The sequence below is a fragment of the Siniperca chuatsi genome, linkage group LG20, assembly GCF_020085105.1.
Source record: "Siniperca chuatsi isolate FFG_IHB_CAS linkage group LG20, ASM2008510v1, whole genome shotgun sequence".
Classification (NCBI taxonomy): Eukaryota; Metazoa; Chordata; class Actinopteri; order Centrarchiformes; family Sinipercidae; genus Siniperca; species Siniperca chuatsi.
In genome coordinates, this window is record NC_058061.1 from 15,499,261 (window position 1) to 15,512,452 (window position 13,192).

Genomic DNA, 13,192 nt, shown 5'->3' on the forward strand with positions numbered 1-13,192 from the left:
ACCTTCACGGTTCTCTCTCTTACACCAGGTCTCAGATCCTCTCCAAATGTATACCCAAGAAAGGCTGGTAGACTGCTGGCCTTTATGATGTCACGCCCCTGGGCTCTCATGTTGCCCTGGTGTGTAAGACACCTCACTGTAATTGTCCACTGACATTTGGGGAACTGGAAATGTTTCTCTTGGGTGTAGGTGACACCCTGCGCAGAGGAGGGCTCCCCTGCCTCTCTGTCACCCTCTCTTTTTCTCTGTGAACCAGGCTATGACATGTGGTATGTGGCCCCATGCTGGGGGTGAAAGCATTGATCAGGCTGGCTAATGTTACCACACTTTCGAAATAGCATTGGACTTTCACACTGGACAGTAAATAGGCACCCGACTTTTAGAGGCAGAAACTGAGCAATGAAACATGAGCGAGACACTCCACTACAGTCCTGTAACAATGACCATACAGGGACTATTTTATGTTATGGTTTTCATAGGAGTGAATCACAGGATTAAGGCAACGCTGTGAGGCCACTGAGAACATTGGATGTTGGGCCTTTTAAAGCATCTCAGAGTTTGTCTGTATTAAGCTATGTAGGGGTTGCCAATTGTTTGTTCTGGTGACCTCTAAAGGAATAAGAACATTTTGGGAAATTAACTGGGAAATTTGCTGTCTTGCCGAGAGTTAGATGTCTGTCGTAAATATGAAGCTACCGCCAGCAGTCGATTAGTTTCATTTAGCATAAAGACTGGAAGCAGGGGGAAACAGCTAGGCTGGCTCTGTCCAAATGTAACAAAATCTGCCTACAAGCGCCAGCGAAGTATCCAGGAAGTGCTCTGAGCCAAGAAATAGTCCGGCACATAACCTCCTGTAAAACTAAAACTTTTAATTTTTACACTTTGGTTTTTGTACGGATTAAACAAACAAGATATTACACGCTAATTAGTTTATCAATTAGTTAGCTTTAGCAGTACTGGTAGGCAGATTTTGTTGCTGTTGGATAGAGCCAGGCTAGCTGTTTCCGCCTATTTCCAATCTTTATGCAGAAGCTAAGCTAACCGGCTTCATTTTTACCATACTGCAATGAGAGTGATATCAATCTTTTCATCTAACTCTCAGCAAGAAAGTGAATAAGCACATTTTCCAAAATGTCAAACTATTCCGTTAAAACAAAATTACTACAAAGCTAATGTCTACTTGTGACCCATCATCACAGGTATGCATATGTTTACGGGCTGTGGCCAGTTCAACCCAAGGGTGATTTTTTGCACTTAGTCTATTGGAATCATTTTTACAGGACTAAATTGGTAAAATGATCCATAACAAAAAAGCTAATATTAGAGGACTGTCTGGAAAAAAATGCTGAATTTTATGTAGTCTGTATAGTTTTGTTGAGGGGATTCTGACCCTCAGCTTGGGAACCACTGAAGTAATGGAAACATCACTAGTCAACGGTAAATGTTCTGCTAACCAAAAGCATAGGTGACATTCTGTATGCATACTGTACTTAATCCTTCATGTCAATGTCTGGCTTGTCTGTCACAGCAAGTTGCTCCTTGAAAGTCTTGAAAATGGAGGCAGCATTAGAGATCTTGGATCTTCGAAGCATGTCCAAATTCAGATTTTCTGTCTCTGTACAGGACACCAGACACCAGGCACCAAGCTAATGCATGTGCCTTACAAGCCACTGTGTCAAGCCTGACATTCTGAAGGTTTGCTTTTATACAGGGAAGCTATGTATTACATGGAACATGCATCGCATGGCTTTTCACTATGCTTGACATGTCAGTACAGTACACTGTATATTGCATGTTGAAATGCAGTCTATATCTGCATCTCAGAGGGGAGCTATAATAGACTGGAAAGCCATTAAAGGTCCCATATTATGCTCATTTTCAGGTTCATACTTTTATTTTGGGTGTCTACTAGAATTTTTTTACATGCTTTAATGTTCAAAAAACAATTTTTTTTCTCATACAGTCAATTGCTGCAGCACCTCTGTTGACCCTCTGTCTGAACGTACTCCATTTTAGTGCCTGTCTCTTTAAGGCCCCCCTCTCTAAAAGCCCACTAGCAGCTAGCAACTAGCTGGCACAGCGCTAAAACGAAGCGTGGAGATAGATCTGGCTATGCAAGACAAGGCAGCAACTAGTGATTGTGAGCACTGCCTCATTCTCTTGCTGGTGTGCTCGACAGCATATGACAGCTACAGTAACTTAGCTTGGAAAATAGCGATATGGGGCACTGAATTTGATTAATTTACTGTTTATCAAAACACAAATGAGACAAGAATTAGGTTAGAAAAACAATAGACACTGGCCTCACTGATTACAGTACAAAAACAGAAGTTGATTCATTGATTTTGATGAAACTGGATTATATTTTCTGGAGAAAATATTTTCTGGTTTTCCCTGACGTCCTCTGGCTGCTCTGTCTCAACTTTCGGTTTCCCAATGGACAGATAGCTTTACTTGTTGTTAGCGGTTACTTTAGCCGCTAACTGTAGAGCCGGAGGACATCAGAGGGAAAACCAGAAAATATTTAACTTTCTTTCACAACCAAAAAAGCACTTTCTACGAGACATAGTGAACAACTTCCAGCTCTAGCTCAGCGACGTGATGACCGCTTGGTGTTGTGTTGTTAATAAAGTTAAAACAACAACAAAAAAATGGTTGGACAGTGGGTCCGGGTCAAGCCCCCAGGAAGTACGCAGTGCTTAGAAGCCAATTTGACATAGTGGCCAAACCATGTAATTACAACTTCCAGGTCCGTCATGTGATGTACACTGGCCCAAAAATACACAATTAAAGAAGTGGCTGTAACCACAGTGACTGTGGATTTTTTTTTTTTGAGAGTTACAACCCCACTATTTGAATTTGATCCATTTGGTCCGATAACATTTGGAAAGTCTAGAAGAGCCACATGATTAAATCATTGTATCCCCTGTATCGCCCTGATGTCTCTGGTGCACTTGCTCTATGGGTCACACGATGTGGAAGCTATGCAGAAGATCCGGGTAAATTTCTACAACGGAAGTCGAACTTTTTTGGCTTTATGCACCACTGAGCAACTTTCACAGGAATGAATGGGGTCCCGCCTCCAACACTGTATCCAGTTCTCACACACGCATGCTGGGCCCCACCTGTCAGAAGGCAGTGAAAAAAGACAGTTTCATCTCTTCAACCATTCTGTTGTGACAGCAGCTACTTCCACCAGTACATACTTTTAGCATTTCATGACTCCCTTAGTCCATGGTTACTCGCATGCCTGTGTGTCCCATGTCACAACCAGTCCCCCCCAGCACTGCATTCTTCACTTGTGTGGTGATGTGTGACAACTGACACAGCTTAGTGCCACTCACAGCTTTTGTATAAGAAAGCCTTAAAGGCAGCAGGGGAAACAAGGAGGATACTGTCGCTCGCACTCTCTCTCTAGCAGTGTCAATGCTTCCTGAAAAAAAGATGAAAAGCAACTGAGAAGGTAACGCGGAGTCACTAGCTGTCTTGTGGCCTTTTGTCCAATCATATGGGACAAGGGGTTTCACATCTACCACCTGTCACAAAACTTTGCTTTCTGGGGCAGAAAGCTATTGAGTGTTGCGGTCATATCTGAGAGACAGGAGAGAACCTGAGCTTTCTCCTGACACACAACTCCTTCGCACACAAACATGCTCAGAGATGCACGCACCTACCACTGTATGCACACCTGTGTGCACACACACATATGCACACTTGAGTATGAGTGAGAATTTATTTTAATTATTATTGCCACCAATTAATTTACACTTGATCGGTTTGTGAGCTTTCTTTGTTCGTCTTATTTCATTTTTTTATGAGCCATGTACAGCATCATATAAACTGTATCAGCTGTTAGAACAGCTAGCCAAGCTGAGAGCTAATTTTCACATGCAGTCCCTTTGCAGGCACAATTAAAGACATGCACACAGTTAACAGACATCCACTCTGCAAAAAAAAAAGAGGACTAACAAAAAGGCATACACAACAGTTGATCACATATAATACATTATACATCGATTAAGATGTAGATTATAGAAAAATTTGAAAACCAGCTAAAGTGTGTAGTATAAAAGAAAAAGCAGAGTCAGAGAGCACACAGTTGGGTTGCTTTTAGACAAATCTATAATTTGGCGTGTAATATAAAAAGAGCTGCAGATCTTCATGTGAGCTGGTAGAGAGTTCCTCTGAGTGGTGGCTTTAACAGAAGAAGCTGACTGCCCAAATGCAGTGTGACAAAAGAGTACAGTACAATATGTGATGGAAGCTATTTTAGAGCCTTTAATGGTGTTCTCAGCAGGACAGGGAGGCATAGTCACGCAATGGAGGAAGGGGCAGATTCGTTAAAATTTTATACAAATGATACATATTTGAATAAAATCTGAAAATCCTCTAGGTTCTCTGGTGTCCCATGGTGATGATATGGAGTAGACTTTTTATGCAAAGCTTTTAAGGCTTGACAAAAAAGGACAAAATACTGTAAGGAATGATGCCATTATTATTACAACTGTCTGAAATGTGTAGCATATAAGTTTTCAGATCTAGATAATTATTTCAGTGGTTGTATAATGAATGCGTAATGGCTGTGTTGATGTTCTTATATCCGGAATGTAACGTTCTTTCTTTTCCTTACAAAAGTAAACGTTTTCATCTATGTTTTGCCAAAATTCCACACATTTTGAGGCTTGTGTAAAATTAGTATTACATTTTGCCTTGTTTCCCTTTGCCTTGCTACACTCTTGCTACAACTTGTGTTTGGTTGCATTGTTTTTAAAATATCAAAAGTTACATAATCAGACATTCACTGGAGACACCACTGACTTTAACCTCACATTAAAGGTTAAGTATAAAGTTAGTTCTTTTGCAACTCAAGAAACTGTCTTTGGCTGCCAAACTGAGAATAGAAAGGGGAGTTTTGTGCATTCTAGTCAGTGGTGGAAGGTAAGAAAGTACATTTACTCAAATACTGTACTTTAGTACAGTTTTGAGGTACTTGTACTTTACTTGAATATTTCCATTTTATGTTACTTTATACTTCTACTGCACTACATTTCAGAAGGAAATATTGCACTTTTGACTCCACCACATTTATCTGACAGCTGGAGTTACTTTTCAGATGAAGATTTTACAAACAAAACATGTGATCAATTTATATAATATGATAGTTATGGATTAAACTATCTAACAGTATATAAAGAAGTTCTAATTAGCTCCACCTCCAGCAGCTGTAACATTAAAATGTTGCATGTCTGTTAATGCTTCTGTAATAATATTAAAATAATATATGTATGATGTTATAACACTCTGAAAGGGACAATTATGCCCAGCGAGTACTTTTACTGTTGATACTTTAAGTATTACATTTTGCTGATAATCCTTTTGTATGTTTTAAGTCAAATCTTGAATGCAAGACTTTTACTTGTAACAGAGTATTTTTACACTGTGTTATTGCTACTTTTAATTAAGTAAAATATATGAGTAGAGTGCTTCTTCCACCTCTGATTTTAGTGCAGCATAAAGGCGCTATAAGAAAAGGTGAAAGGATGAAACACACTTAGCAACTAGACGAATGCTGGACTTTTCTTGCTGCCTCGCATCATTTCAGCAGAGCACTGAGCACATCTGGAGAGAGCAGGACATCCACTTTTGAGGACTGGCCCCCAGAAAAGGAAGGAGGCGGGGTCAGAGCTGGTGGTGGATTTCACAGCCAGAGAACGTGACTGCAATGGTTGCCTGTGCGAAAGCCGTGCCAAACTTGCCTGCTCTCTGAAAGCGGCTCGCCATCTCTTGCCTGCGGTTTGCCGAGGGGGTGGGGGTGGGGGCTAATATCACTCGGCACTCGCGAGAGACACCGTTTGCAGATTTGAGAGTCGGCAGAAAACTTTGAAAAGAGCACCAACGCGGAGAAATACAGCTGCGCGGTTGAACTTCCACTAGCAGCCCGACGGGACCGGGAGGAGGAGTCAACAGGTCCCAGGTATTACCATCCACTTGTCATTGACAGCCTGTCAACATTTGACAGCATGCGCCGGCCTCTGTAGGAGGTTAACCGGGTACCGTATTAAACTGTTTCACCTGGAGGATTTTGAATGCGCCGTGCATGGCCACGGTTGATGAGCACGAGCGTGCTTTAACGTCGTTCATTGTCAGAAATAACTGGACTGAATAACTGGAGTCCGAAACTCCTGTCAAGTTGGTAATTCATGGCTACCAAAGCCTCCGCATTGTGGAACAGAAACTATTATTGTGTTTGTCGGAGCGACATTATATTCAGTGGGTACGACTGGTCTGTTAGGGCAGCTAGCATGCAAAGCTAACGCTCCTCTGCTCCTCAATGTAGCCTGTAAAGACATTGGGGACATATTTCAGCGCTGACAGTGTCCTTTAGTCAATTAGCAGAGCCAACCAGCCAACCATGTAGCTTGGCATTTCAGAAAGTGCCGATATGTGGAGTTAAAATCATGCAGTGCTGTGTGTCTGAGCGTCTGTACCCACTCCGGCAGGAGCTTGTTTGTTTTTGCAACGTCAGGGCAACGGAATGTGGAGAAATATGTATTTTGTGACATCGTGCATTTGCAAATTTTGGTCACTACTGCTTCGTTGTGGGCGACTTTAGGCTTGAGGTGAACTTTGCTCGACTGCTGTTAATACCGATCATATCAGGAGCCCACTTCCTCCTCTCGGTGTGCTGTAAATGGATGAACAGACATAGCTCTCAGAGGGGCAACCACAGCCTGCATTCTTTTGATGTGCTCTAATACTGAGCTTGAAACTTGATGACCCTAAACACACATGCTTTTTTCTGTCGCAAAAAATGAAGCCCTGAAGTACCACTGCAAACTGACAGATATCGCCCCTAATTTATTAACACCCCTGATTAACCCCTGTCAAGATAATGTGGCAATTTGGATCTCAGCAAATTAAATGTCAGGATCTGTGTTATAACATTTGAGTTACATACCCTGCAGCATCAGAAATCCTAGTGTTATCTTGTAAAATGTTGTCACGTAAAACCACAGATTACAGTGCTTATTACCCAACATTTAAGGCTGCAACAAGTACTTTGTCGTTGTTTCCTTTTAATTAATCTGTGCACTTTATGCATTTGGCACAGCATGATTTGTTGAATGATATTTTATGATACTTCAGATTTACCACACCTCACTCAACTTCTCTGATATTGGCTGCAGACATGGCAGCGCAGGCTGATATTTCTGTGGGGTGGGGCTGGGAGAAGAAGATGCCCTTTCCTGTGACAACCTGTGACATTCAGAGCAAGATGCATTAGAGGTTGAGTCACTCAATGGGACATTTGGTGTTTCTGAGGGCTTTCCCACCCTGTCGCCTCATCTCTTGGTGTGATTCACAGGTAAATGCTAAACGCAAGATTGTTTACCTGCCCACTAAACTGTCACATATGATAATAATTTTGATAATAATCTTTAAACGTTTGTTATAACCGTTTTAATCTGCTGTCTAGCCGTCTTGTGATACCTGATCCCATGTCATGCCCATCATTTAATTCTAAAAATATAGTTCCTGTCTCAATGGTGGGAATGAGGTTATCTGAAAGGTATGATGTTGGCATTTATAAGTAAATCTCATATATTAGGGCCTAACTCTTGAAATCTAACATAGTGAGAAAGGTTTGGTGAAATTATACCCTCAAATTATTGTTGATAGCAGCTTTAGTCACATGTTTTTTTTTTTAATGTTTAACTGCCCAGTTTTGTACTTGTTTGTAAAAATGCAGTGGTGTTCTGTTACATAGCACAAGGCGAGAGCTTTTTGCAATGCTGTCAACCCTCTGACAAGTGTCAACGGGAAGTTGGTTCTCTCCTTGTGTGAACAATGCCAGTTAAAGGCCTTGCACGCCTCGGTTTCACATGGCACTCAATGTGTCATCATCGTTGAGGCAGTGGCACACTCATTTTGTCCCCTTACATCCCCCACCCCCTCACCATGTCCCTCTCCTTCCTCTGCAGATTGTAAAGTCAAGTATGAATGACACTGGAAAGGAAATTTTTTGGTCTTTGAAAACACAGTAGTAGTGAGTCAGTAGCTCCTAGCTCTGTCAGTTTTGTTTGTCACATTTAATGACAGTTTCTTTTGCTCATCAACCTGTGGAACAAATGACTTTGACTACCAGATAAAAGGTGCTGAGTTATTAAAGGTTGGATCGGTCACATTTAGAGACATTTTTGTGCAGATTATTGGCCAAATTATATGGTATAAATGGCATAAACTAGCGTCAACTTTGTATGTTGAATTTAGAAAGTTTGAGTGACCTGTTGTCATATTGCATGGCAAGTTAGAGAGTGGTTGCAGTGTGTCTTTCCATCCTTGTACACCAGGTATTATAGATGGTGTCATCCATACAGCTCAGTAGGTCACCATATCGTTGAATCATGCAAATCACTTAGATCTCAGTCACAAGATAGCATCCTTCACAAATAACACATAAACCACCAGTAGCAGGAGGTGAAAATGGAAATATTTTAGAGCTATACTCTTGGCTAAATGTGGCATTGGACTGTGGCTGTCTCTGAAAAAGCCCTCAGTGTGTCAGGTGGTTTGGTTTGATTTGGTCTGTAGTGGTCTAAGCACACAGCCTCGCCAAAGCAACCTGCTCCCCAGTTGTTGACAAGCCAGGCTGACTCACGAGGCTGTGGCTGTGCAGCACAAACTCATCAGGCACTGACAGATGAGACATGCTCCCCACAATGGCAGGGCACCCTGGAGATGTCACCCAGCACTTGCCTAACGGTAAACACCTCTACCCAGTCCCACCCACACACTCTCAGATTTTCACTGCTAGTTCTGTTTCTGGATTAGGAAGTCCTTAAAGCGAAAAATCACACAGTTTCACTCACTGTAAATAGAAAAAACAATGGGCAGGGTTTTTAAAATTAGTTTTATGTGTACATGTGTTGGTTTACCAATTTACTGGCGTTGCCATTAAGAATAATTCAGTTTGTCAGCAAATAACATCTTTGGCCTGATTGAGAAACAGTTACTTCTACAAATGGAGGCCAGTGGAACCAAGCAGTGTAGCTTTACACTAATAAAACCAGCCTTGACCTAAATGAAACAGGCCTCTGTCAGAAGAAGTAGAAATAAATTGGGATATTACAGTGGTTTGGCTGTGGTGCCCAATGACGTAGTCATTGCCTTAGGGACTGGGGCGAGTGTGGGAAAAGCAGGAGAGAAGAAGGGTGGGAGCCGATACCAGGAGAGTGTAGCCGAAGCCGAGTGGGATTTTTTGGAGGGGGAGTTCTGGAGCTGCTGTGATGTTGGGATGTGGGAGCTCCACTCACGTCGGCCGGCGGCAGTTAGACAGGCCTGCTTTTGCATACTGATCCTCTTTCCACTGCTTTCCACATAGCTCACTGGATCGCCCGGCCCTACCAGCCTCGCAAGGGTTAACTACCCCCCTCTTTCACACCGCCTCCTTTTATTCCTCTTTTTATGGCTTTGATGGTATTAAATAATCTTTACGTGTCAGAGTGCACAGCTCCCAGTGTTCTTGTCGGGAGAGCGAGAGAGCAATTAGGTCAGAGTGGTAGAATAACTTGGTTTCATCCCAGCCTTAAAGCTGCAGGGTACCTCACTCCAACTTGCTCTTTATATTCACCTCAAACCTTCAGAGTGAGATTTTCAAAGAGGTCCAAGGCCAGTGGGGTTATCAAAGCACTCAGAGAGAAAACTTTGTATCTCTCTGTTGTATAATCTCATGATAAAATGTCCCAGAATGGATCATCGGTTGTGATATTTTAAGTTCCTCACTATGTTAATTTGCCTGAAGAATCAGGCCACGTTTGTCTCCTTTTTTCCTAATGAGGCTGAGCTAAAGACCCATATAACCTATTATCCTGGTTATTGATTTGGAATGTGTTTCAAGTCACATTTTGTTTTGGTAGACCTTGAAATCATTGACATATTTATCTGCAGAGTTGTTGTACTGCTTTTTTTTTTTTTTTTTTTTTAGACAAACAGATCTTGAAGATACACACAAAACAATAACAAATTGAAAGCCATGTGTTTCTGTTTGACACGTTCTCACATGATCTGTGTTGTAAAGTTTCCCATAACCTGTTGTCCCATGTTTGAGATTGCATTTCCGCCATTTGGCATGGGAATGTTCTGGCCCATGTCACACTGTTTCATTGCCCTCGTCACAGGGTTTCATACTATTTTCCACACTCATTTTGTACCTTGGCTTTTTACGAATGTGTCTCTGCCCAGTCGGACAGTCCCCCGGCGTGATGGCTGACATTTCCAGTGAAAGAGCCCTATTGTTGGTTCTTAATCCCCCTCCACCCTCCTCTCCATAAAACAATGGTATCAATTGCTTCCACTGAGTACATCCACAGCTCTGAGTGAGAGACAGACTGACCGGGCCTGTTAGGTAGTCTGCCAGCCGTCCTACCGGGCAGCCAGGCCGACCTCGTCATTCTCAGTGATAGCTGTGCTGCCCACAGATTCCTCTTCAGGCATCTGGGCTAATATTATCTCTGTAGCATGAGAACCTTGATCGTGGCTGCGCTGCCACCTCGTAAATGCACAAATAATGGCTTGTGTACATATTTATTTTCCCGGGGAGACAGTGGAGCAGACCGGTGGCTTCGACACACCCCCATCCCCCACCTTCTTAATGAATGGTCTCTCCATTCTATTTTCCTTCATTTTCCCCAGGACACTGCCATTAACTTTGACAGATGATATGTTCTTTCACTGAAACAGTGATCCTGAGCGCACTGTCACTGGAAATTGGATTCGCACACCCACCCCTTTGCTGCTTGCCTTTTCTCCATCTCTCCTTTTCTCTTTGTCCTCCTTTTTCCTGTTGCTCTCTCTCTGAGGGACATGCTGTTAATATTCCTTTTAGAGCTGCACTGTACAGCTGAGCTGCCAAGTTAACCCTCTGCTGCCATGAGTCAGACAGCTAGCCAGATAGCCGATATCACTTACACAGATGTCTGACCAGCCAATCTGTCCTTAAGCGTGGTAACACCAGTACTGCTCTGTGCCAAGTGTGCGTCTGCAGTCAGTTATGAAATTGTAGTGATTTTTGGTTGGTTGTCCACAGGAACAAAACCTTCCATTTTCATATTTACTTTGTTGACAATGGTATAATTTTAGTCTTAATCTTTGTTTTTAGGTAATTAAAAAATTGGACAATAGAATATTAGAAAAATATTGCTCAGGTGGCAGATAGAGAATATACAAGTAGACAAAAAAGGTTAGACTCGTCACACTGGATGGCTCCAGATTATTGCTGCATCTAACAATCATATTTTCTTCACTGATTATTTTTCCAATTAGTCTATTAGTTGTTTAGTTTATAAAATGCCTTTAAAATTGTGAAAATGCCCATCCCAGCTTCCCAGAGTCCAAGGTGACGTCATCAGATGTCTTATTTTGTTCTGACCAGTAGTCCAAAATCCAAAGATATCCGGTTTAAAATGATAAAAAACAGAGAAAACATGAAAATATTCACATTGGAGAAGCTGCAGCCTGAGAGTGGATGGTGTTTTTGCTAGTGAACATGACTTAAAAGAATAAACAATTATCAAACAAATCTACTCCAGGTTACAACAAGAATCTATTAACACTGTAGTGGCTACTTATCAGCTGGACTGCTCTTCATCATAGTTCATCTCATCTTCCTAACGGAGACACTCGACAGCTCCTGTGTCATTCCCAGTACACATGAGTGTCCTGTGCAGCAGCCATGTACAGTTTCAAAGCACTACACAAACCAAAGCATCTTCACACTGATTTCAGTGGAACAAATCCTCTCTATTGTGCCTCCTGTGTGGGCGTATGTGGCAGTTGACAGTGTATTACCCAGCTGCTGTGGTTGCAGCTGCTTGCACATTAGCTCGAGTTGCTAGGCCACATTTATCAGTGTGAAGTGAACACCCCGGTGAAGAGATAATGGTCCTGCACAAAGATGATACCCCTCTTGCTGCTGCTAGCTCGAACAGCTAGCTGGTCGTAAGTGGCTCAGCTCATAGCATCGTTATCACACTGCTCTGCTGCCTTCGCTTGTGCCCGCCAAGTCTATGTAGCTAGTGAGCCGCTGCTACTTATTCTGTCTCCATGGGCTGTCATCACAGTGCAGAAGAGCCATCGCACCAAATCACTGTCATGCTGAAATGTTGCAGTACAGAGCCTGTTAGGTGACAGGATTCCTGTGTTTGCAGTTGCAGGAGTGTACATCAAGCCAAAATTACACCCAGAAACAGTGCAGCAAAAGATGATTAGGGGCTAATTACATTTACCTTTGTGTAAGTTTATATAGCACTAATTAATCTTCCATGTCCTATAAAAGCTAAATACATTTCTTTTGTGTTGGTAGTTTTCACATAAATAAACTGCATGTACAGTACATGTAAACTAGGCCTCAGCCCACAGTTGTTTGTCTGCAAGAAACCACAACTCGTGTTAGTAAATGATACTCATTCAGTCAGTGAGACTGTGAGACACTATCAATAACTGCGGATCCTTTGATTGGTTTTGTACTTCATTTCGTGTCAACATAATTTCCATTTTTCTTGGCTTTTTGTGTTGCAGTAATAATTCTGTAATATGGCGCACCAGGCAGCATATGGCTGCCATTTATGATCAACGGCCTCTGTTAAGAGGTGACTGGAATATGCAAATGTCTGCAAGCTAATGGAATAGTAATGTAATGAAGTACGTTGTAGATGGCCAATAATGAGCTCTGGTTATTGAGTGTTGATGGCTTCTTCTCTGCCAGCCTTTGTTGTTTCACAAGCTGCAGCTTTCTTGTTTGTTCTTCATGGCACACATACACACCATGACCCAAAACACATGTGCACACACAAACACACGCTCACACTCACACAGACTTAGATACATGAATATTGCATTCTTATTGATTCATGGCATTGGGTGAAAAGCATATTGATAAATACCTGGAGTACTTGCCCATTGAAATTGTGAAACTAAATTGGGCAGAACTGAGACAGATGCGGTGCAGTAAATTAAACAAGCAATCTTCTCTGTTGGGTGACAGCACAATGGTGATTAGGGTTTCATGTGAGCTGCCCTACATTATTTATGGCTGTGCTGTGGGGCTGCCTGCAGTTGAATAAACCCACAGTCCATTGACTGGGCACATTACGGGAGGCCGTCTCGTAGCGAGAGGGGGAGTTAAAAATGGCTT

At 42.2% G+C, this 13,192-nt stretch overlaps 1 protein-coding gene across 8 annotated transcripts in view; it reads left to right on the forward strand.

Annotated features, from left to right (window-relative positions):
* Nucleotides 1-5,689: 5,689 nt before the first annotated feature.
* The window catches only part of raraa (retinoic acid receptor, alpha a), a 138,361-nt gene continuing 130,858 nt past the window's right edge, over nucleotides 5,690-13,192 (forward strand). For 5 of the 8 annotated variants that reach the window (XM_044179709.1, XM_044179708.1, XM_044179714.1 and 2 more), the window contains exon 1: nucleotides 5,710-5,974. The gene's annotated coding sequence lies outside the window, so the exon portion shown is untranslated. Of the gene's footprint in view, nucleotides 5,975-7,187; nucleotides 7,367-13,192 lie in introns of all 8 variants that reach the window. The other 3 variants (XM_044179707.1, XM_044179718.1, XM_044179717.1) reach the window with 3 other exon arrangements.